General features: G+C 53.6%; 1 protein-coding gene across 1 annotated transcript in view; it reads left to right on the forward strand.

Moving 5' to 3' along the window:
- The window catches only part of CLCN4 (chloride voltage-gated channel 4), an 80109-nt gene continuing 59255 nt past the window's right edge, over positions 4000 to 24853 (forward strand). Inside the window, 2 exon segments of the mRNA XM_001925227.6 lie at positions 4000 to 4154; positions 5207 to 5466. The gene's annotated coding sequence lies outside the window, so the exon portion shown is untranslated.

The raw sequence follows: 24853 nt of genomic DNA on the forward strand, positions 1-24853 counted from the left end.
TTGTGGTTTGACAACCTGCGTTATTGTGTAAGTGGAATAGTCATTTCCAAGTGGCCAGGGGTAACATGCCTTGCTCGTCCCTGTGGGTGGCTTTATGTGAGTTGACAGTGGTGTGCAAATAAGCTGGGCCACGTGGGGCTTTATGTCTGGTTGTGTGTGTGTGTGTGTGAGTCTTTATTAGCTTTTTCCACTTGGCTCAAAATATGGGAGGATATTTTGATGAGCATATATAGGGGTACACATGTTTCCTTGCGTCTCAGGTTCCAGGAAGGCTCTGCAAGGCGCTGCTTTCTCTTTCCAGATCTCTCACTTCAGCCTCAGAGCGCCCCCAGGTGGTGGATACTATTATCACCACCACTGCTCCCCACTTTACAGAAGGGAAAATTGAGGCTTGCAGAAGCTTGGCAAATAGCACAGACAGTGATACTATAATATGGTCATGTAATATTTTAAGATGCAGTATGAGAATATTTGGAGACACTTGGTTCTGGTCTAACATTGTATCCCAGAGAGAGTTTTTTGGTTTTTCTTTTTTTTTTTTTTTTACCATGCAATGTATTTCCATGTCTATGAAAACTTCCTTTCCTCTTCTGTGTCCCAGCCACTGGGTTTTAATCCCTAGGGATAACTGCCTTTCCCAGCTTCCTGTGCATTGATTCTGGAATAGTCTAGGAACATACAGGCAATTATACTTCACACGTGCCAACAGTATAATATTTAAAGGACTGTAATGAAGCAGAGCTTCTAGCATGTTCTACAATGGGGAACTCTTACAAATGGCTAGGAGGAGTTCCCTGGTGGCCTAGCAGTTAAGGACCTGGTATAATCACTGCTGTGCCATGGGTTCGATCCCTGGTCTGGGAACTTCTGCATGCCCTGGGCACAGCCCAAAAAAAGAGGGGGGTGCTGGGGAATGGAAGATTTGGGGCATCAAATTACACTTTATAAGGACCGCTAAAGTAGGGTTTCTCCACTTCAGCACCAATGATATTCTGGGCTGGAACATTCTGTGTTTCGAGGCTGTCCTGGGCGCTGTGGGATGGTGAGCAGCATCCCTGCCTTCCAGCCACCAGATGCCAGAAGCACCCCTCTTCCTGAGTTGTGGCGGCCAACAATGTCCCCAGACATTGCCAAATGTCCCAGCAGCAGATAAGAGGGAAAAAAAATGTGAACGATTCAAAGTGATTGACAAGGAGAAGTCTGTGAAGAAACTAGAAGGCGCCAGTAAGCGAAGAATCTTTTCAGGAAGGATGGTGACAGGTGACTTTCTCTCAGAGCAGAAGAGAAAGTGAATTTGAAAGGAAGAGAAATTGAGGCTGGATCTACAGATGATTAAACAGTAACATCAGTTCGGAGTTCCCATCATGGCTCAGTGGTTAATGAACCTGATCAATATCCATGAGGATGTGGGTTTGATCCCTGGCCTCACTCAGTGGGTTAAAGATCTGGTGTTGCTGTGGCTATGGTGTAGGCCAGCAGCTACAGCTCTGATTGGACCCCCTGCCTGGGAATCTCCCTAGGACGTGGGTGTGCCCCCCCCCAAAGACAACCCTCCAAAAAAAACCCCAGTAACACCAGTTTCAGGCTGCCATCTTCTTTCCTAAAGATTTTTATGACTAGGAATTGTTCTCTCAGGGCTTTAAGATTTGTGAATCTTCAAGTAATGAAACCTGCATTAAAAAGTAGCAAAAAAGGAGCTCCTGCTGTGGCACAGCAGGTTAAGGATCCGTGTTGTCTCTACAGGGAGACTTGGGTCCATGCTGAGGCTTGGGTTTAATCCCTGGCCCTGGGAACTTCCTTATGCCCCGGTTGCAGCCAAAAAAAAAAAAAAATCAAAAGAGATATATTTCATAATCATGTCTACTATGGTGCTTTTAAAAAACAAGCAAAAACTGTTTCTTTTTACAAAAGCAATGCATGTTAGAGAAAAATTAGAAAATGCAGCTAAGCTAAAAAGAAGAAAGTGAGAAGTACCCTTAATCTCAAAAATGAGTGAAACATTAAGGTTGATACTTTAGTGCATTTGCTTCTGAGTTGTTTTCTATGTTCATAGATAAAGGTATTTGCGTAGATACAAATATATTAAACTGTAGGGGCAGAAAACTTTTCCCTTCTTCCCTTCTAGATCTTTCGACAGGCCTAATAATTCAATTGACATAAAATAGATGGACTGGAGAGAAACCAAGTTAATTCCCTCCTATTTGGGAGCCCAGAGAAGGATGATTCGGAGAAGTCACCAAAGCAGGCAGCTCTTAGACCTCCAGACAAGGAAACGGCAATTGTGGGAAATCAAAGCGCTTTGGGTTTGGGCTAGCAAATTAGTGAAGTAACAAGATTTGTGTAGACAACCTTCCAAGGGGTCTCTGGTGATAAGAAGGTCTTCTATCTGCCTGGTCCAGGAAGGGTACCTCTGCCAGCGCCCATTCGTGTGCCCGATGCACAGTGAGGCCAAACAAACTGAGACAGGGTTTGGAGCAGAGAAGGGTTTATTGCAGGGCCTAGGTAAGGAGCTGGGTAGCTTGTGCCCTGACCCCACCCCCCCAAAAAAAAAAACCCCAAACTCGCCAAACCAAAATTGTAAAGCATTTTGAAAAGCCAGGAGAGGGAGGGGGTTCGCAGGGTATGCGATCAGCTCGTGCCTAAGTCTCTGATTTGCTGATGGGGAGCTGGTGGCGCCGAGTCCGAGGCCTTAACCGCGGTCCTTAGGCTCCAGGAGGTCTGGAGGCTGTGTGCTCCCGGTCATCCAGAAGTTAACTTCCTCCATTTGGTGGGGGCGGGGCGGGGGGGATTTTCACCTGCGTAAAACAGCTCTGGAAATGCGCATCAAATACTGTTATCTGTGCTTTAGAGCGGAGCTAAGCCGAGGATGCTGGAAGGGCCCTAGGGTCCTGCTGGGTTATACTTCCACAGGCTCTTTTGTTTTGGGTGGGGGGACAATGCTTAGGCTGTTTCTTAAGTAATTTTAATGTAAAATAACCAATAGGCCAAGCGGCATATTCTGCTTCCCCTCATCAGCATTGGATCATTCAGCATCTAATGCTTTGGGCCTTGTTTCATTTAAGACACTGTAAGTCTTTAAAGTATCTACCATCCTATCAGTTTTAATTCTTCCACTGGACCAGTGTCTTATGATTTAACCCATCCTCTGTTTTTGAGGTGCTTTGAGGTCCTAAGTAAGAGCTTCTGGTGCTTCGAGGTCCTAAATCATAGCTCAGCAATTTTTCCTTGCACGATTCGTTCCATTTCCTTCCTCTTTACGTCCAGAAGCAAGTTCCCAGAGAAAAAAAAAAATGACCTGTCCGGGCCCAATAGTGTTTTCCAGTCTGCACACATTCGGAAGGCTTTTGGTAGGAATTGCTCAACCAGCCCACCGGGAAGATTGTTCAATTTACATTCTTAAGGGTGTTATCTGGGGGTTTTTGAAAGCCTTTGCCAAAAGGACAATTTCGTAGGTGGGGACGGAGGGCGTCGGGAAGGATCTCATTGTGCTGAAAATCGCCTTTCGGCCTTTTCTGAATTGCCCGTTTGCCGTCGTTTTTGTTTGTTTGTTTTGCTTCTTTTTAAACGCTGGGAACTATCACCTGGAAGAGAAAAGGTGAAGCTAACCTACCGGCCAGAAAATCGCCCCACCATAAGGGAGGTGCCTCTACTTGAGCCGTTTCCGCCCAGCGGGAACGCACAGCGAGTCTTTTCAGACCTCGGGAGGGCACTTTATAGACCAACCCCCCGCCCCGCCTCCCATTGATTCTAGGAACTCCCAGCCCTGGACTCCGTGCAGCCCAGCCTCCCGGGGCAGCGCGTCCAGGGTCGGGGACACAGGGTTCCCTCGGGACTCGAAGGCACTGACCGCCAGAGGTGAAAGGGATTGGCAGGGCCGGCCTCCGGAGCTGAGAGGTGACCGAGCCGGCGGGGCGGGGCTGAGTGGCGGGGCGCCGCACGTGACCCTCCCCGCCAGGCTCCCGGCTGGGAGGTTACGGGGGGGGGGGGGGTTGGGGGCGGGGCCGGCCCTGGGCGCCCGCTGCTGAAATCGACATTTGCCTCCGGCCGGAAAATGAATTTGTCAGTTTCTGTCTCTGTCAGACCCTCAACCCACTGGAGCCGGGGATCTCCGTAGCTATTTTTTAATTTTATATCTCAGGCATCTGGAGCAAAAGGTAAGTTGCTTATCAGAAAAACACATGAGAGGACGGACCTAGAATGCCACACGGCCACTTGGTTGATTTTTAAAATCGAGCTGGAAATGATCGATCGCTAGGAGAGGCAAGGGCCGTTATTTATCCCCCACTTAGAGACTGACCTTCTGAACAGCACTTTGGTTAATCAGGAGGGAATAGTGGTACAAAGGGCCTGGGTTAAATATAGGACATGAAAGCTGCGGGAATAAATAGCAAGTCTGTAACCCTGGCCTGCTTGTAAAACAATCCATGTCACATCTTTTTCAGGGGCGCGTGGGAAGGGAATGTTAAAATTGTAATTTAAACTCAAAAGAAAGGAAACGAATCTATATGAAGCTGGACTACAAAGAGAAAGTTCCCGCCTTTGCCCTTTCACATTTCAAAAAGGTTTACGTGCTTTGGCAAGAAAGTTGGTATCTTCACTGTCCATATTTTCTCTAACAGTAAGATGACTCCCTTCCGCAGAAGGTGATAAAAATTAGAAAACGTGAAATAATGAACTGGTGTGAGTTAACTTGCATGTCTGAGAGATCAGGTTCTTTGCCAGAAGACTTGAGAACACAGACACAAGTACAATCATGTTGATGCAATAGCGCTTTATTTTAAGTAACCCGATGTTCAAGTAAGTAGTATCCATATGTGATGTCACGATTTTTTCCTTTAGCAAACACACGTTACTATTGAAATAAATTGAGCGTGATTAACTGAGAGTAATTGAAAGGGTTATTCGTCAGTGCAATGAGTATACATATCCACAGTGAATATGCTTCACATTGATATTTGATCTCGTATTTGATAGACGACTTGAAACACTGGCCCTCTTCAAAGTAGCTGTGTGCGCTCTGTATTTTAACTGCCCCAATGATTTGCACAAAATACGTTTATTTCTTTCTCCACTGTATTTGGTGTTAAAAATAAACAATGATTTCCTTTCATTACTAATCCCCTTATTGCTAGTTCTTTTGAAATCCTATTACCTGCGTGGAGGCTGGAATCATCTGGGTCTCTCCTGCGTGCTTTGTTCCCCACAGTCGGTGCAAGGCTACACCAGGTGCCCACATCAAACCGCGCTGAAAAGAAGCCGGAGCGGGGCTTCCCGGCCACCGGCTCCCCACCTCCCGGGACTTCCAGGGTCTTCCCACCCCGCCCCTCCCAGCCCCGAGGGCGTCACGTGGCGGCGCGGGGCCCGCCTCCCGGTGACGTCACCGCGCTCGCTGCCGTCGCGCTGAAGAAAGGATGCTCTAGGATGCTGTGCAGGTGGGCGGCTGGCCTGCGCCATGCGGCAATGCAGGTAAGGGACGCTGCAGGCGGGGCCCCTGCCCACGGGCCTGCAGTCCGTCGGCGCCCCAAGGGAGCGAAAGCGGGGTCTCTGGCTGCTGCGGCCGCTGCCTGCGCCAGGCGCCAGGGGGGCGCGGGGGCGGCGGGGGGGGCTCCCGCGTGACATGGGTCTTGGCTTGACCGTCCTGGGAAAGTGGGCAGGGGCCTGGGCTTCTTGCACAGGAGGGGAAAAAAAAAATGGAGCGATCACAATACATGCATTATGAGGCGAGAAAGGGGCTTGTCAGAGATAACTATCAACTGTTTACCAGCTGTCATTGTGCTTCTTGAATAATGACACATTTGCTAAATCTCCCTGCACGGATTTGTCCTCAGTATTTAGCCTGATTTCTTTTGAAGCAAAAGCTGCTTTGCTGGAAACTTCTTGGTTAGCAATTTAAGAGCTAGATATGCAGTCTGAATTGTTTTGCGTTATTTTGCAAGGTTTCAGCATTTAAAGGGAGTATGTCAGAAGTGCGGCTTTTTTCCCCCTCCGCATCGTTTAAGGAAATTAAAAAATAACAGTATCTGATAAGATAAAGCTTCCAATTCGCATTTAAGAGAGGGCAAACCAGCTACATCTTTTTAAGCACAAAATGGTTTTTAGAAGGGGGTGGAGTTGGAGACGAACACCCAAACCCATGATTTCTCAGTGTTCTTTTTAATTCCCTTGCTGAATAATTTGCCTGCGGAAAGAAGGGGCTTGATGACTCAGCAGCAGATGGAGGGGGGATCAGGTGACTTCAATTTTAGCAGAACAGGGGGTGGGATTTTAATGGAACTCTCCTTCCCACCTGGGTTTGCATTCCTTTCTCTGGTTCACATTCCGACCTGAGGCCAGGACCTGTGTGGACACCCTTCGGAGGAGAATGTGGCGTTGTTTCCTGCAAAACGTGACGGCTCTGGAAGCCGTGGTGTCACTTAATTGTATTAGAACCCACCGCGTGAGTCGGCCGACCACGTCAGCAACTGTTGGAAGACCTGTAAAGCCATGCTATTTAAGTTGATCATTAAAGAAGGCATTTCTTTCCGAGTTTGGCCACCCCAGTGTGTTGCTGCAGTAAATGAGTCGTTAATTTCCTGCCGTTTTCTTCATTTGGTTCAGGTCCGCTGTGAAGGTTAATGCCCTTAGGTCTTCACTCACCCTTCTCCTCCCTGCCCCCACCTTAGAGCAGAGCAGACGATAGAGACCTGTTTCCGTTTCTGGCTGTGGGACTGTGGAGCCTGGAAAAAGCCACATTGGGTCTTTGGGCCTCAGTTTTCCTGTCCTCAGAGGAACCAAGGAATTTAGATCAGAGTTTCTCAACCTTGGTGCTGTTGACATGTGGGGCTGCGTGAGTCTCTGGTGGGGCCAGCAGCTCGGCAGCATCCTTGACCTCTACCCTCTAGACGCCAGGAGCACCCCCCCACACACAAGTTGTGACAACCAGAAAGGTCTCCAGACCCTGCCAGGTGCCCCTCGTGGGGCTCTGTTGAGTGGTTGGGAATCCCTGATTTGAAAGATCTGGAAATATTCTTCTGGCTGTGGTAGTCTAGGGATCATTTTCCTGGGACGTGTGTAATGCTGAGCTCTTGGTGGGAGATCTGATTCCCTTTCAAAACGTGGGCTATATGGGGAAACACAATGCGAAGCCTTTTTTTATGCTGTGGGGTTCCAGAAATAGTTTCTGTTAAAAGGGAGGGGGCCCGTTGGTGTGCCAGTTGTAGCAGGGAAGCTAGCTTGGCAGAAAGCGTGTCAGGGAAAGAGGAAAAAAGTGTTTGGAACTGGGATAGACCAGAGTCCCTGTCTTTTGTGTATTGTTTTTTGTTTTGCTTTTTAACTGACGTGGGCATAGCAGGACCTGCGAGGAGGTGTTTTAAGGAGGCAAAAGGAGGTACTGGTGCCCACTGTGGTGGGGAGATGGTGGCGGTGTGTCCTGCAGTGGTGTTGTGGAGTAATTTGTTACGTGTGTGTGTGTGTGTGTGTGTGTGTGTGTGTGTGTGTAGACAAGCCTTATTTTGTGATGCAGTGCTGAAGTATTTAGAGGTAAAGTGTCAGGATAACAGTAAGTTACTTGAAAAAATTTTTTTTAAACATTTTTGGAGATCTCTTAAATTTAATGGGCATGGGTGGCTGAAGAGAGGGCAGATGAATTCTCAAACTTGCTTCAGCTTTCAGTCTGTGACAATAGCATGTCATGTGGCCTTTGGAAACTGCCACCGGCCACTCCTGAGAGAATGAAAATGGAAAAAGGCAAATACCAATTTAAGATGATCATATAAACATTTTTGGGAGTTTCCTTTGTGGCTTAGTGGTAACGAACTTGAGTAGCATCCATGAGGACACGGGTTTGATCCCTGGTCCTGCTCAGTGGGTTAAGGATCTGGCGTTGCTGTGGTGTAGGCCGGCAGCTACAGCTCTGATTGGACCCCTAGCCTGGGAACTCGCATATGCCAGCAGGTGCTACCCTAAAAAGACAAAAAAAAAAAAATTTTTTTTTTGACAGTATGGTTCTGCTTAAAAGAGTCTTGGGGAACCTCAGGGTGAAACCAGACCACATTTTGCAAATCACAATAATTTACTTTTATTTTTTATTGTATTTATTTATTTGGCTTCCCTGTGCAGCGGCTTGATGTGGGATCTCAGTTCCCAGACCAGGGAGTGAACCTGAGTTACAGCGGTGAAAGCGCTGAGTAGTCCTAAAAACACTAGACCACCAGGGAACTCTGTTCAGTAATTTTCTTTTAAATGGTTCAGTTAAATGGAGAGTGAGTGCGTGAGATGAGGGAAATGCCATCAAATAGGAAAACCCTGGCTTAATTTGATAGGTGTTATTCATTGGCCTCTTTTTCATGTTCTGTGCATTTAAAAATGTGCACAAGAAAGAGTTAAAGAGAAGGAAGGAGGGGAGTTCCTGTTGTGGCTCAGTGGAAGTGAATCTGTCTAGGAACCATGAGGTTGTGAGTTCGATCCCCGGCCTTGCTCAGTGGGTTAAGGATCTGGTGTTGCCGTGAGCTGTGGTGTAGGTCACAGACGCGGCTCGGATCTGGCAGATCTGGCGTGGCTGTGGCTGTGGTGTAGGCTGGTGGCAACAGCTCCAATTCAACCCCTAGCCTGGGAACCTCCATATGCTGCGGGTGTAGCTCTAAAAAGACAGAAAACAAAAAACAAAACAAAAAGAGAAGGAAGGAAGGAAAGGTAGACTTGGGGGCATTTGGGGGATGCTGATTGAGATGTGGGGTGAAGCTCAGGTACCCCCAAGTGCAGGGACCTGAGGCCCGATGGATCCCCTGCCAGCCCTCCGCCCTCCTGGGCCAGGCCCAAGGGGGTTAGTTAGTGGCCGTGGCTCCTGTTCTCTCACCACCGAGGCGGGTGGGGGAAAGGCTTCATTATCAAAGCCTTGCCTGACCACGTTGTCAGGGCACAGCCAGGCGGAAATTTTCCTTTCTAAGGGCGGGAGTGGATTTCCTTTATGGAGCATGATGATAAGTATTTTTGGTTTTCTTTTCTTTTTTTTTGTCCTATTTTTTAAAGTTTTATTGAATTATATTCGACTTCCAGTGTTGTGATCATTTCTGCTGTACAACACGGTCACTCAGTTACATACATACGCACTCTCTTTCGGATTCTTCTCCCACGTAGATGCTCCCAGAATATCGGGTAGAGTTCCCCGGGCCGCACAGCAGGTCCCTGCCGGCCAGTCACTCCAATGCATGTGTGCATATGCCGATCCCAAACCCCAGGTCCATCCCTCCCCGCCAAAGGTTTTTCTATTTTTGCTTTTTAGGGGCGCAGCTTCGGCCTATGGAAATTCCCAGGCTAAGGGTCGAATCGGAGCTGTAGCCGCTGGCCTACACCACAGCCACAGCAACGCGGGATCCGAGCCACATCTGCGACCTACACCACGGCTCACGGCAATGGCGGATCCTTAACCCACTGAGCGAGGCCAGGGATCGAACTTGTGTCCTCATGAATACTAGTTAGGTCCTTAGCCTGCTGAGCCACAATGGGAGCTACCCCCCCCCCGCCCCCCCGCAACACCCACAAAGTATTTTTCGAATTACTTTTTCACTGAAGTAGTAATAGATGCAGGTGGTGAGAATTTCAAGCAGGATCAAGGTTATGCAGAGAAAGTGGAGTCTCTTTCCCATTCGCAGTCCCTCGACTCCCTTTCCAAAGGCACCTACTGGCCTCGGTCTCATATATCGTTCAGAAAATGTCTGTGCAAACACACCCCTGTGTGGAATGCCTGTGGCTCTCGCCTTTACCTTTTCTCTCTTGGGATGCAGTGGACACGGAGTGATGTCTTCATTCAGTTGCTTTTGACAAACCGAGACGGAACATTCTCGGTCCTCACCCAGGGCCCCTCATGCCCTCCTTTGGCCAAATCCTCTGTCCGGTCAGCACGGTTTCCTTGTGCCTGTTAAACTTGATATATATGCAGCCCTACCATCTGTACACTTTGCTATCTGGCTTCTATGCACTTGTATTTCTGGCTTCTTCTTTTTTTGGGGGGGGGGCGCCACACCTGCGGCATCTGGAGGTTCCCAGGCTGGGGGTCGAATCCGAGCTACAGCTGCTGGCCTACACCACAGCCACAGCAACGCAGAATCCGAGCTGAGTCCGAGACCTCCTACACCACAGCTCAGGGCAACGCTGGATCCTTAACCCACCGAGCGAGGCCCGCAACCTCATGGTTCTTCGTCAGATTCGTTTCCATTGCGCCACTGTGGGAACTCCTGGCTTCTTTGACTAGGCGTGATTTTGAGATCCATCCATGCTGTTTCATGTAGTGGTAACTCATTCCGTCCGTGAAAGTACCTTTCGAGAAAGAATGGGAGCGCTTGCCATACCTCGTTTCTCTTACTCCTGTTGTTCAGGGGCTATTTGATACGAGCGTGCTCACAGTGTGTTCCAGAATGTGGCTGGTGTGGGAGTCTGCTGAACCAGTCCCTTCCTGACGGCTGTGTGGATTACTCAAACCTTTGTCATCCGTGTTCAGGGTATGAATGACATGCATGTGACAATGCCAAAGAGAAAAGGACCTGTGGGATTAATGAAATGCATGGAATTTTGATGTTGGAAGCCAGCTTCAAAATCAAAGCAACCCTTACATTTTCCATGTGACAGAGATGTCCCGGGGAGTCAGGTGACTTGCCTAAGGTCATGTGACCAATAGGGACAGCGTTGGGGAAGCCCTCAGGTCCCCAGATGCCTCATACCAAAGGTTCTTTTTTCTGCTGTGGGTTCTGTGAGGGCCTGGTGAGTGCTCGTTACATATTTGTTGGAAGAAAAATTAAGTGAAATATGTGTACCCTGAGAAAAGACCGCCAGTATCCCATGAACTGCAAAGGCATCTCCATGAGACCTGAGCCCCAGTGTTCCTTCCTTCCTCACTCCTTCGTATCCTCCTTTGTTCAGCCAGTATTTGCTGGGTCCCCGCTGTATGTCTAGGCCAGGGTTTCTCACCCTGGACACCGTGGACCGTTGGGCTGGATGGTCCTGTGCCGGGAGCTTGGCCTGTGCTCTGTAGGAGGTTTAGTGTAGTCGATGCGGGGGGCAGCCTCTGCCCCACTCCCACTCGTGACATCTGAACTCTAGATGCTGCCACGTGTTCCCTGGTGGGCAAAATTGCCTCCCTCCCCGCCACCCTGGCTCCTTCCGTTGAGACCTACTGGTCTAGGCAGAGGGTTTACTGGGGAACCAAACAGACAAGGTTCGACATTCAAGTTGAAGAAAGAGAAAATAACTGTATTTTCTAGGCTGTGCTGTTGGGTGCAGTGAACTCTAGCGGGAGGCGGAGGGCGGGCAGTGGTGGGTGAGGATGCCCAGTACACAAGGCGGCCACGGAGGCCTCTCTGAGGGCTCACATGTGAACAGGGATTGAACAGGCGCCAGGGGAACATTGAGAGGGCAGAGAACTCAGGGCTGAGGGAACAGCCAGTGCAAAGGCCCTGAGGCAAGCCAGGGCCGAGGGCATTGGACAGACAGCAAGGAGGTTGGTGTGTCTGGAGAAGGCCAAGTGGGAGAGGTGCACAGAGGGGGAACCGGGGCGGGCCACTGGGGATGTGGCCGGAGTGGCACCAACCCTGGGTGACTCTTAAGTAGGATGGCAAGCCACTGGCTACATTTGGGTGGGAGAGTGACATGTCGGGACTCGTGTGAAAGGATCACTCTGGCTGCTGTAAGGAGAACCGTCAGAGGGGCGAGAGAAAGGAAGCAGTGTGGCCAGCGAGGAGGCTGGGACAGTGGCCAGGTGAGCTGTAGCTTAGAGATGGAGCCCCCAGCTCATTGAGCTCAGCACCTGCGGGCCGTGGCCATCAAAGGAGTCCGGGAGGTCTGGTCAACCCGACCGTGTGATTACAGCGCCTCAAGGTGGAGGCCGCCTGCGCCCCCTCTCAGGACAGGGTGCCTGGTGATGGGCAGAGGTGCGCAGAGACAGCAAAGGCGACAGCACATGCATTGCACGTCTGACACCAGAAAGGCTCCCTTTTGGCCTTGGGGTGAAGGTACCCAAGCTTTCCCTCCTCCCCTGGAGACCAGAGCCTTCCCTTTTGGAGGTGACTGTCCCCTTCCTGCAGTCCTGTGTGGGGAGAGCCCTGTGGGGCGGGGCTGGGCCGGGCCTCTGATCCCCAAGAATGCTGTCTGCTGTCACCAGGGTGGGTATGGGGTGTGGCTGCAGGGAGCATCACGCAGCAGGGCTTCATTCTGTGTGTCCCCTTGGGAAGCCCACTCCTTGCTCTGGTGGCCGGGGGCCTGCTGACTCACTGCTGGCAGTGGACGCTGCTTCCTCCGTGCTTGCCTGGCACTTTTTAACGTGTCTCCGGGGTGGACGGAGCTTCCCTCCTTCGGGGATCGAGGCCCTTGCTGGGCTGGGGTAGCTCAGTATGGAGCTGCTCTTCCGGTCCCCAAACCCTGGGAGGCGTAGGTGGCGTAGGAGAAGCGGCCGCTGCGACATTTAAAGACCCGCTGTTTTTCCCCTTCGCACAGTCAAACCTCTCACCTCTTTTGCCCAAAACAAAGGAATTGACTGACATTTCTGGCCTCACCTTGGCAACCCCCCCTGGAATACTGTCAGGCCCCCTGGTGGCCAAGTTCCTGCCATGGCCTTGCTCTGAGGACACGTGGGAGGCCGTGTCGAGGCCGCGTTGAATGCCTCCCTGCATTTAACCCTCACGGAGGTGCCACTTGCGAGTCTGTGACTGTGCTTTCATCCATGAGAGCGAGCAGCGCACGTGAGCAGAAAGTAGATGGTTGTGGCAGAAGACGGTCTGCAGGGGTCCCAGGAGAGGGGGCGATGCTGGGTGGCCTTTCTCACCAGCAGCGTGTCTTCAGCCGCTGTTAGGGGCAGAAACGGCATCTCTCCAAATGCACATGTTGAAGTCCTAACCCCTGGTGCCTCAGGATGTGACCTTCTGTGGAGAGAGGATCTTTAGAGTGGGAATCAGGTTAAAGTGAGGCCGTGAGGGTGGCCCCACTTATCCTGGCTGGTGACCCCAGAAGCAGAGGAAGTCTCTGCACAGACAGGCGCAGGGAGAAGATGGTGCGAACGGATGCGGGGAGAAGACGGCTGGCTGCAGGCCACGGACAGGGGCCTGGGACCCATCCTGCCCTCGTAGCCCCTCAGGCAGCACACCTGCTGTCCCCTTGATGTCAGGCTTCTGGCCTCCAGAACAGGGAGATGAGAAGTCTCTGCCATCTGCGCCCCCCAGGGGTCGGAGGGTGGTCCAGTGGGCCCTGCCTTGAGCTCCTTCCACACAGTTGGGGAGAAGCGTGGCAGTGGCGCCCTCTCTGTGGCAGCAGGTGGTGCTCGGGTCCTGAGGGGAACGAGGCCTGTCCCATCCTCTCAGGACCCAAGAGGAAGGGCCTTTGGGGCCCCAAGGGAGTCTGGGTCCCTGCTCACTATCTGTGGGACTCGGCCTTGAGACCTAACCTCTCCTTTGCCTCAGTTGGCTTATCTGTAATGTGGGCCCGAGGGGGTTGGTATTGAATTCAGAGAGTGCCAGGAGCCCTGGTGGTGGTGGTGGACGCGTCAGGTGCTGAGTGGGAGCCCTGTACCAAGTCGTCGTTAATGTTGTTATTATTATCGTGAGGGGAAGTCTCTGGGGAAATCCGCAGTCCTCTGCCCTTGGCGCCAGGAGCCAGGAACGCAGAGACCTCGTGCCAGGCCTCCCTGCCCCCCCGGGGCGGGATGTGCGAACACTGGGTCCATTGTGTCACCCGAGGCCACGGGCAGTTTTCCTCATACCCTTCCCACCGCGCAGGGTATGTTCCAAAAGGGGACAGATTGCTGCCCGGGGGCCTGGGGTCCCAGGAACTGTGCCACAGAGGGCGGCCCCCAGCCCTGCGGAAGCAGAGGGGGTGCGGGAGGGCTGGATGCAAGGCAGGGGCCAGGGGAAGGAGGAAGGGGAGGGGGAAGTGACCCACCCGCTCTGCCTGCTCCAGGCAACATTTTCAAATGGGCCGAGATGAATTTTCCTGTCGCTTTTTGCACGTCCCGAGACTTGGAGTTTTTTTTTTCTTGGGGACTCCTGTTGGTTCCCTGGCCCTTGGTTCCTTACCACGTGGCCACCAGGGGCCCCTCTCAGGGTCCGTGCCTTGGGTCTGATCCCCCCACCGGAGCCCCGCTGGGGGCCAGAGGACTGGCTTCAAGGGGCAGGTGAAGCGTGTCCCCTCACAGTTCTGAAGGGGTCTGCATTTTATTTATTTATTTATTTTTGCTTTTTAGGGCTGCACCCGAGGCATATGGAGGTTCCCAGGCTAGGGGTCCAATCAGAGCTGCAGCTGTCGGCCTACACCACAGCCACAGCACGGCCAGATCCGAGTTGTGTCTGTGACCTACAGCACAGCTCATGGCAACGCCAGATCCTTAACCCACTGAGCGAGGCCAGGGATCGAACCCGCAACCTCATGGTTCCTCGTCGGATTCATTTCCACTGCGCCATGACAGGAGCTCCAGTGTGTGCATTTTAAAAGGTGAGACTCCATCATCTCAAAGGAATTCGAAGTTGGCAGGGTTCCAGATAAGCAGGTGAAGGGAGGCAAAGAGTGTTGACTAGTGGGGGACCCGGCCTCCAAGGTGCCCCATGCCTCTGCCTCCTGTGTTCATGTCCATGTGCAGCCCTTCCCACACTGAGTCCCTCCAGGCTGACCGTGCCACCAGCGGGTGCCCTAGAAGGGCCAGTGTGTGGCTTCCAAGGTCAGGTCCCGAGAGACTGCTGCTTCCACCTCGCTCCTGTGGATCGTCTGTTCTGGCGGAAGCGGCTGCCATGTCCTAAGGATGCTCAAGCAGCGCGGCGGAGGTGCAGGGGGCAGCGGAGCAGAGACCTCCCTCCAGCAGCCAGCACAGCTGGCCAGCTGTGTGTGGGCGCCGCCTTGGACGTGGGACCTCCTGCCCCCGTCCAGCCATCAGATGCCTGGCCAACAGCTGGACCACAACCTCCTGAGAGACCTGGAGCCGGAAAGACGCAGCCAAGCTGCTCCCAGATCCCTGACCCTTAGAAGTTGTGTACGATCATATGTTTATTGTTGTAACTTGCTGAGCTCCGTGGTCGTTTGTTCTGTAGCATTGGGAGGAGAGGAGCTCCAGGCATGGTTTAGGTTATTGACTATAAGTTAGGACGAGCCGATGATCTCTTTCAGGGTATTGATTTTAAGTGAGTGGACACCTGCCTGTGTTTCAGGAAAACGTCTCCTTCCGTGTCCGTCTTCATAGCCTGGCGACTTCAGTCCAGTAGCCCCCAACTGCCAGTGGGGTTTGGATGTCTGGCTGTCACTTTGAGTACCCAGCATGGCAAGCCTGGGAGGTCACTGTCTGCAGGACCATCTTCCCTTTTGTCCCTGCGCCAGCGAAACATGCTCCGGCCTGGAGTAGAGCTTGGAGCCCACGTCACGGTGGGTTTGCCAACCCCAGGGCCTTTGCTCGGCCAGAGGGTTCAGACCTTTGGCCTGAATTATCTCGGTGGGAGATCATTTTTCTAAGAGCTGATGCAGTAGGTATTTTAAAAGTGTTGCACGGACGTGTCAGGGACGTGTTGCAGCACGCCAGCTAAAAAGTGAACTTTTGTACAGCGAGGCAGTGAGATTGAATGCGAGCTGATGGCTCTTCGGGATGGGATTGCCGTTGGTGAACCTTTGATTGAGATACACGTGCAGGAGTGCGTGGCAAGCGTCCGTGTACAGCTTGACGACCTGCCACAAGGTGATCCCGCCTGGGTCACCAGGGCCCCGATTAAGGAACGCAACGTGACCAGCCACCAGAAGCCACCCCCTGTCCTTTCTGGTCCTTCCCCAGCCCCAGGGTGACTGCTGGCCTGATGAGCGCCGTGCCTCCGGCTTGCTTGTTGGAACCTGGTATTAACGGACTCAGGCGTTGCCGTGTCCGGCTTTCCCTTGACCGTGACTTTGCAAACTTCATCTGTGTCCGTTGTTCGTCTTCGTGGTTGTGTCTAGACGCATAGTTTTCTCTGTGTGTGTGTGTGTCTCTTTTCTCTTGCCGCTTGGAAGCTATCCTCCTTTGCACTGGGTTTAACAATTTAATTAGACGACCCCCCTCTGTTGGTTTTGTTCAGTTCATTTATCCGGGGGCTTGGGGTGTGTAGATTCGCCGAGCTTCTTGTTTCTGCGGCACCGTAGGCTCCCAGCGTGAATCTCTGTGTAGAACAGGGTGTCCTATAGTAAAAGCTCTGGGCCACCCCTCAAAATTTATTTCAGAGAAATTTCTTGGGCGTTGGGAGGGAGTCATAAAGCAGTGTCCGCCTCCCCTCCCCTCCGGTTCGAATTGTGCCGAAGAAGGGTTCGGCCCACCTGGCTGCTGCATTGCCGGTTTGTGATGCCTTTACTGCTGGGCCGGGTCCAAAGTCCACTCCCTGCGGCCCTGCGATTCTGGGTCAAATGCCGATGTTTGGGTATCAGCCAGGATGCTCGCCGCCTGCTCGGAGGAAGAAATCTGACTTTATTTATTTAGTCTTTTTAGGGCCGCACACGCGGCACATGGAGGTTCCCAGGCTAGGGGTCGAATAGGAGCTGCAGCTGCCTGTCTACACCACAGCCACAGCCACGCCCGATCTGAGCCGTGTCTGTGACCTACACCACAGCTCACGGCAACGCTGGATCCCCGACCCACTGAGTGAGGCCAGGGATCGAACCCGCAACCTCATGGTTCCTAGTTGAGTTCGTTACCACCGAGCCCCAATGGGAACTCCAGAAATCTGTCTTTACATTTGTCAGCCCAGCTTTTCCCCTGGGTGAAAAGCAGTAAGGGCAAAATCACGCTGGATCGAGCCGTTAAAGAAACCCCCGAGCAGGGGAGAGAAAGTCGTGCCCTTCAGACTTGTGTTGCTGCAGAGGGTAAAGCTGCGGACCATGGTGCCTGTGATGCAGTCGCAGCAGCGTGTCACCACCTCTTGGTTTCACTCTGAGTGACCCCAGTGTGGTTTGCATGTTCTTTTCGTCCTATATATATATATATGCACGGAGAGGCTTCCCGGAAGCTGGTAAGAAATGCAGATTCTCAGGCCCCGCCCCAGCGATGCCGCAGCCGTGTGTCTGCCTGGACCCTGGCCCCAGCCCTCCCGATCGGCCGCCAGCATCCCGTTGTGGCCATCGGTGCTCCCGTGTCCTGGAATCGCCGGAGGCCTCAGCACAGCCTGGGCCTTCTGGCTGCCTGGGCGTCTGTCACAGTCAGGAGCATGTCGGGGACGTTTCCTGCGCTCTTAAACTGCTGGCGCGTTTGACTTTGCCCGTTAGGAGAGCTTAGCCAGTTTGTTTCTTCTGAGGATCATGCTTTGGGGTCATTCCTAGTAACTCTGCCTCGCCCCGGGTCATGACGGTTTAGCCATAAAAGTTAGTCATGGGGTTTCACGGGCAAAGGTGTCACTGGCTCAAGGAATGGGACAGGGCACCTTCGTGGCAGCAAGGTGATGCTGCCTTCCTTTGAGTTCTCTTAGCAGTGGACCCCCAGACAAGGGTTCCAGTGCGAGGCGTTTCTTGGGCACTCAGGGACTCCTGGGGGGAGGCGCTGGGGGGCCACCAGCAAAGGCAGGTGGCACCTGTTAGAGGCTGGGCTGGTATCCACCTCCCTCCCCGCCAAGGGCGGCCGGAGCTTCCCTCCGTGCTTCGGAAACTCCAGGAAGCCGTGCTTGTTGTGTCATGAGCCCCCACTTCACCTCTGGGAGGACTCAGGGGACTCAGCACATGGTTGTCGTCACGGCTGTGACTTACTGCTGTGCAAGGATGTGGGACAAACTCAGCAAAGGGACAAGGCGCACGGGGCGGAGTCTGGAGGAAACCAGGCTTCGGCTTCCAGAGTCGTCTTCCCTCGGAATCAGGCGGGAATTTTCCCACGGCGAGTTGAGACGCTACGTGTGAAGTGCTGTCTCCCTGGGATGCTCGTTAGTCTCGGGTTTTTATGGAGGGCTGGTCCTGTGGGCTCGCTTTGTCCAGCTTGTGGCAAACTTGGGGACTCCCGGAAGGGAGAGCAGGGGTTCAGCCTCCGTCACTGTGCCCGCATGTGCCGTTCTTCGCGGTTCTGGGAATAGTGTGACCCTTGCTGAAATCCAAGTTCTCAGATGCCGGCTAAGGCCCACCCTCGCCAGCAGGCCTTCCTGAGCAGAGCCGTCTCCGGCCTGCAGTGGGAAGTGTTTTCGGCACGGGTACCGAACACATGCCTTGAAATGATCCCGTGCAAGGGTCCGAGGGAGTGGGGGGTATTTATGCACCTGTTCTGAGAGTCGTCTCTTAACACCTGCTCCCAGGAATGCACTTCCGGCAGGCCTCATCAGCAGAGATGCAGTTGGCAATCAACTGGAGCTCACTGGAAGGCTTCGCGGGTCATGGGTGGGACAGCATCGGCTGTAATAGTTATTCTTGGAGTTGGGTGGAGACGACGGAGCCATATATGCAGGGCAGGTCACGGGTGTGTGGTCCTGTGGCAGCCTTACAACCCAGAACTGTGCGTGAGACCAAGGTCCAGGCTTCCCTCGAACTTCCTTAGGTGCGGCAGGAATGCCGGCCAGGAGGCCCAGGGAGAGCCACACATGGCTACCTCCTCCCCGCGTCTGCCTTTTCCTTTCTCTTCTTCTGAGACTCCCATATGCATATATTTGTTTACCTGATGGAGTCCCGTGTGTGTGTGTGTGTGTGTGTGTGGTGTGTGTGTGTTGGGGGATCATTGTGGGGGCAGAAAATACTGGTATGCTTGTTGTGTGTGTGTGTGTGTGTGGTTTTTTTTGGCTGTACCCCTAACATGTGGAAGTTTCCCGGGCCAGGGATCAAACCCACACCACAGCAGTGCCCCAGACGGCTGTAGGGACAAGGTCAGATCCTTATGTTTGTTGTCGTTTAAACTTTCTCTTTTCCTCTTCGAGTTCAGGGCAGCAGAAATGAACAGATAGACAGATGTTTGCTCTAGCATCACACATGCATGGCCAAAACATTTTTTTTCTGGAAGCCCATGAGCAGATGAAGAGAAGCGCGTCTGTTGTATAATTCGAAGCTAGCTCTGAAAGTATATTGCCTTGCATTTCCCAAGGGGGTCGTGGGGTTTTGTGCACAGAGGTTCAGGGCGTGAAGAGAGGCAATCTGGGGGCTCCTCCTCCGGTTTGAGCTGCTCATTTCCTCCCCTGGTCAGAGAACTGAGCGACCGGATGGGGAGCTGGCCTGGCCGAGCCAAGCGGAGGGGCCGGGGACTGCCCTCTGCCCCACCCCGCCTCCAGGATCGGAATCTGTCTTTTAATAAGAGCCCCCACCCCCGCCCCCGCCCCGGATTCATGGGCACATCCCAGCCTGAGTCAGGGTCTCATTCGAGAGGCTGTACATCGGAAGCAGCTGGGGAGCTTTAAAAATGCTTGGTGCCTGGGCTCCCAGTCCCTGATTGAACTCCCCTGGGCTGGCGCTGGGGGCTGCGGGGTTTCTGAAAGGCCCCTGGCAGCTGGGTGGCACAGCCAGACTCGGGTGGGCCTGGGCCCTGCTGAACGCGCCTCCTAGAGGTCTCCTTCCTGCCAGACAGCCCCGCCCCCGGCCCGGGCCACTTACTGTCCTGGTGCCCTGGCTCTTTCTCTGGCCCCTGCTCCTGGCCAGCTCCCCAGGTGTCTCACTTCAGCCTGCGGCCTCTTCTCTACTCAACGTGCCGTCAGCGGACCTGTGGCAGTGGCCCCGCCAGGAGCCAGTGAGAAGGGCCCCACCCTGGCCGTGCTGGATCGGAAGCTGAGTTTCAGCCAGACGCCCCCTGCTCTGGATGTACAGAAGGGTGGGCGAGGTGCTGGTCCTGCTGCCAGAGCAGGGGACCTCAGCTGGCTTTGGCCTAAGGGACAGGAAGGGTCTGCGTGTTTGTTCAGTTTCTCAGGTGTCGCCCTTGACCCTGGGGCAGGTTGTTCTTTGCTGCACTGCTGTCCAGCCCACTGATGCTCCACTAGATGTCAGGAGCACTCCCCCCCCCCATGGTGACAGTTTAGAATGTCCCCAGGCATTGCCACATGGCCTCTTGGGGACACAGTTGGCTTTGGTAGGAACCACTGCTTCAGAGCAAAGCTTGCCCATAGTGGAAAGCCACTCTGGGAAGATGCGACTTGCGGATCTGCATGGTTCAAAGGTCGCCCGTTGGCCCTGGGGTCCCCAAATAACCCTCACAGGGAAGTGCCCAAAAGGCTCATCGGATCCATTTTTGGATCAAGGCAGAGTTTCTCTGCCTCAGCACTCCTGGCATTGGGGGCCGCCCTGGGCCCCCAGATGGTGAGCAGCCTGCCTGCCATGCCCTCCAGATGCCAGGAGCACCCCATTAGATGTGACCATGTCACATCTGTCCCCTGGAGGCAGAATCGCCGGTGGGGAGCCTCTGGTCTCTTCGTCTGTGGTCTCTGCTGCCTGGCCTCATCCCCGCTGCAGACCTCTCATAGCGGCGCTGGCTCCCAGGGGACCTCCTTTCCTTCTTGTCCACACATGCCCCCTTTTTTTTGGCCACCTCATGGCATATGGAGTTCCCAGGGCAGGGATCAAATCCGAGCTGTAGTTGCAACCTAAGCCGCAGCAGCAGCAACGTCGGATCCTTAATCTGCTGTGCTGGGCCGGGGATCAAACTTGTGTCCCAGCGCTGCCAAGACACTAACGATCCCATTGCACCACAGCAGGAGCTCCCCCCATGTGGTTGTGTGGGTCCCTTTCTCACCCCACGGCCAGTCACTCTGCCTGGTGGCTGCAGACTGTCACTGATCAGCGGGTGGCAGCTTTGGTACCAAATCGGGGCGGGGGGCCTTCTGGGGAGGGCGGAGGATGCCTGCTCACGCTCGTGCTCACAGCCCTATGTGGAGCTCAAGGCTCTGCTGAGCTGCCATCCCGGTGCCCACCTTGCCCACCTACCCCCAGGCCCCCCTTAGAGGGCGCTCCGCCCTTTGCCAGGTGTGCAGCCACATCTGCCTGCAGGGTCCAGGTGTCCTCGTCCCCACACCCCCTTCCCTTTCTCTTCTCCCCGCCGCCCCGTGCCCCCCCAGGCCCGCCCCCCCCGCGGCTGTCAGGGCTGGTTCTTAACGGTTCCAAAGAAAGCGTGGCCCGGACTGTCTGCCTGGCTGACGGGAGGTGTCCTCCCAGCATAGTCCGCTTGGACCTGAACCTCCAGGACCGTGGAGAAGGGAGCAGGGCTTGTACTCCACAGAGCAGTGATGCTACTGTTGCCAGAAGAAGGCAGACACCCCTGGCAAAAGCCCCAGATGAGAATCGTGCCCGAGAATCTGCGTTTACCAGTGGTTAGGCCACGTTTTCAATCACTGCTTCAGTTGAGAAGGGTGACAGACAGGTCCCCGAAGTGCATACCACCTAACTGTGTGGCTTACTGGCATGTAAAAGAAGCATCCATGCCACCACCCGAGGTAGCACTGTTCTGATTCCACGTAGACGGAGTCACGCAGTGCAGATTCAAACCCGTCCAGACATTGGTCAGCAGGCTGGTGGTGTGAGACCCGCCCATTGCAAGCCCGTTTTGGGAAGCCCCGGAGTCACAGGGTGGGGAGAAGCAAAGGAGCCACTGAAGGTGACAGGAGTGGCGATGGGTTGGAGCAAGAATTGCCCCTGAGCCTCTCAGGGCGGAAAACCCAAGCCTTGGACTGTGAAGACAGGAGGTTCCTGTGACCTGAGGCAGGAGTCAGGGCTAAAGGAGGCGGAGGGAAGGACCGCAGGTGAGGCCGGGCGGGGAAGGCCACCTGCCTTCCCTCTGGGCAGAGGTGGGAGCTGATGGAGAAAGGACTCCGGTGCTCCAGGCAGCAGGCTGCTCGCAGAGCACCCTCTGGTGGCCTCATCGTGCAATGACACCCCCGCGGGGCCCAGGCTGGTGGCCTTCAGAGGAGCAGCCAGCAGCCAGGAGCTGACAGCCAGCAGATATCAACCCTGAGCTGGGTGCCCGGTGGAATCTACGCAGGTTGCAAGAAAAGGGACTTCATAGAGGCTGCTTGTGATTGATTGATGGAGCTTCTGGAAAATCCGTAAGACAGGAAGCTAGTTTTTTTGTTGTTGTTGTTGTTGGTTGCACCTGAGGCGTGCAGAAGTTCCTGGGCCAGAGATCGAACCCACACCACACAGCAGTGACAACGCTGGTTCCTTTAACCACTCGCTTTTTCTGTGTATTTTTTTTAGTTGCCCGTCTAATTAAGGTCTGGCTCAGAGCTCGGTGTTCTCGGATCCTCTCCTCCTGTGTCCTATTCCTTTCACGGTGCTTTGTGAACACAGGTGACCTCTGCCTCTGGTGGCCTTGACCACTTTGTCAGAGTCTGCTACAACCATATTTTTTTTTTTTGTCTTTTTGCCATTTCTTTGGGCTGCTCCCGCGGCATATGGAGGTTCCCAGGCTAGGGGTCGAATCGGAGCTGTAGCCACCGGCCTACGCCAGAGCCACAGCAACGCGGGATCCGAGCCGCGTCTGCAACCTACACCACAGCTCACGGCAACGCCGGATCGTTAACCCGCTGAGCAAGGGCAGGGACCGAACCCGCAACCTCATGGTTCCTAGTCGTATTCGTTAACCACTGCGCCACCACGGGAACTCCTACAACCATATTTTTATTCACGAGCCAGGGGCATCTGGAGTCTTGAAGTATTAGGAGAGCTCAGTGGGTGGAGAAACTTTTCTGATGGTAGGCTGTTGTGGGAACCTCCACGTGCGTGTGTGTTAAGAACGACCTTTTATTTCTGTGGAGTTCCCATCGTGGTGCAGCGGAAATGAATCCAACTAGGAATCATGAGGTTGTGGGTTCAATCCCTGGCCTCGCTCAGTGGGTTAAGGATCCGGCGTTGCCGTGAGCTGTAGTGTAGGTCACAGACGTGGCTCGGATCCTGAGTTGCTGTAGGCCGGCAGCTGTAGCTCCAGTTCGATCCCTAGCCTGGGAACCTCCATATGCCGTGGGTGCGGCCCTAAAAAGACCAAAAAAAAAAAAAAAAAAAAAAAAAAAACCTTTTATTTCCAGATTGAAGCTTCCAGATTGAAACATTGCTGGTGAAGTCCTGTGCTCGCATGCCCGGGGGCCCGTCCTTCTCTTCGGAGTCCTGTGAGGGATGAGGGTGCCTCTTTATCTTTGTGCATTCCCAGTGATGGCCATGCTTTCTTTGCTGCTCCCGTTGGTGGCCGAGCTTATAGGCCTGCTGGTGGCTCAGGAACCCGGACAGGGGCCTGGCACGTAGCGGACCCCATGTGCCTTCACGTGGGAAGCAGGCCTGGCAGCCCCCAGCCCACTGCCCACTTCTGTCGGTCACATGTCAGAGGCACACAGGCACCTGCCTGCCTTCTGCTCTGTCTGGGCTGCTTTGTGCTTCGCTGGCCGAAGGGCCAGCTGGAGCAATTGCCACAAAGACTGTGCGGCCCGCCGACCTCAAAATATTTCCCATCTGGCCCTTTACAGGAAACAGTTGCCAACCCCTGAATGGCAGTTAAGTTACTGCAAGGGGACAGGAAGGAGAAAGTGGCGAGGCCAGCCTGCCGGAAAGGCTCCCAAGGCCGGGAGGAGATTTTGGTAGCAGTTTCTTTCTTTTCTTTTCTTTCTTTCTGTATTTTTTGGTCTTTTTAGGGCTGCACCTGCGGCATATGGAGGTTCCCAGGCTAGGGGTCTAATCAGAGCTACAGCCGCTGGTCTATGCCACAGCCACAGCAACGCCAGATCTGAGCCACGTCTGTGACCTACACCACAGCTCATGCCAACGCTGAATCCTTAACCCACTGAGCAAGGCCAGGAGTCAAACTGCATCCTCATGGATACTAGTCAGATTCGTTTGTGCTGTGCCACGATGGAATGCTAGCAGTTTCTGTCATGCCCATGCTGCCCAAGGAACCTGCTGGAACTCACTTCGGTGGTGACCAGCCTTCCTTGCTGGTGAGGAGTCGTCATTTAATCCGAGTTCTGACTTTCTCTTGCATCCGCCCAAGTAAGTCATCTGGGGATTAGCTAGTAGAGCCGGTAGGCAGAGAAGATGACAGGTCTGGTTTGGGAGAGGTGCACTGGCGTGACAATTGCCAGGCTCTTGGCCCCCTGGGCCCTGCTGTGTGGACAGCGGAGGGAAGAGGGGGAAAGGGCTTCAAGCAGTGTCTTAGGGGAGGGGGTTGGTGGCACCATGTGTGATGGCGCCCCGTGAGAAACCCCCCAGATGTCCATGGGCAGGAGAATGGATGAATTCATGGACTTTGTTTTCGCAACTGGACACCACAGGACCGGAATAGGCAGAGAGCATCATCCTGTGGCCAAATCCAGCTCCCCGCCTGAGCCAAGAATGAGCTAAAAGTGGTTTTTACAGTTTATTTTACTTTATTTTATTGGCCACCCCCACTGCATGTGGAAGTTCCCAGGCCGGGGATCGAACCTGCGCCACAGCAGCAACCCGAGCTGCTGCAGTGACAGCGCTGGATCCTTAACCTGCTGCGCCACAGGAGAGCTCCGGTTTTCACATGTTTTTCATGATTGGAAGAAACTGAAGGAAGAAGAATGTTTTGTGTCAGGTGACGATTGTATGCAATTCAGATTTCAGTGTCCCTAAATCAGGTTTTATTGAAACCCAGCCCCAGTCGTCCGTTTGTGTACTGTTTCTGGCTGCTTTTACGTGCCGGGGGCAGAGCTGAGTAGTTCCCAACACAGGTCACGTGGCCAAGAAAGCTACAAATATTTACTCTCTGGCCTTTCATTGAAAAAGTTTGCTGTTCTAGGGTGTTCCCATCGTGGTGTATTGGTTAACGAATCTGACTAGGAACCATGAGGTTGTGGGTTCGGTCCCTGCCCTTGCTCAATGGGTTGGGGATCCGGCGTTGCCGTGAGCTGTGGTGTAGGTTGCAGACACGGCTCGAATCCCACGTTGCTGTGGCTCTGGTGTAGGCTGGTGGCTACAGCTCCGATTGGACCCCTAGCCTGGGAACTTC

This window comes from Sus scrofa, chromosome X (assembly GCF_000003025.6).
Source record: "Sus scrofa isolate TJ Tabasco breed Duroc chromosome X, Sscrofa11.1, whole genome shotgun sequence".
Lineage (NCBI taxonomy): Eukaryota > Metazoa > Chordata > Mammalia > Artiodactyla > Suidae > Sus > Sus scrofa.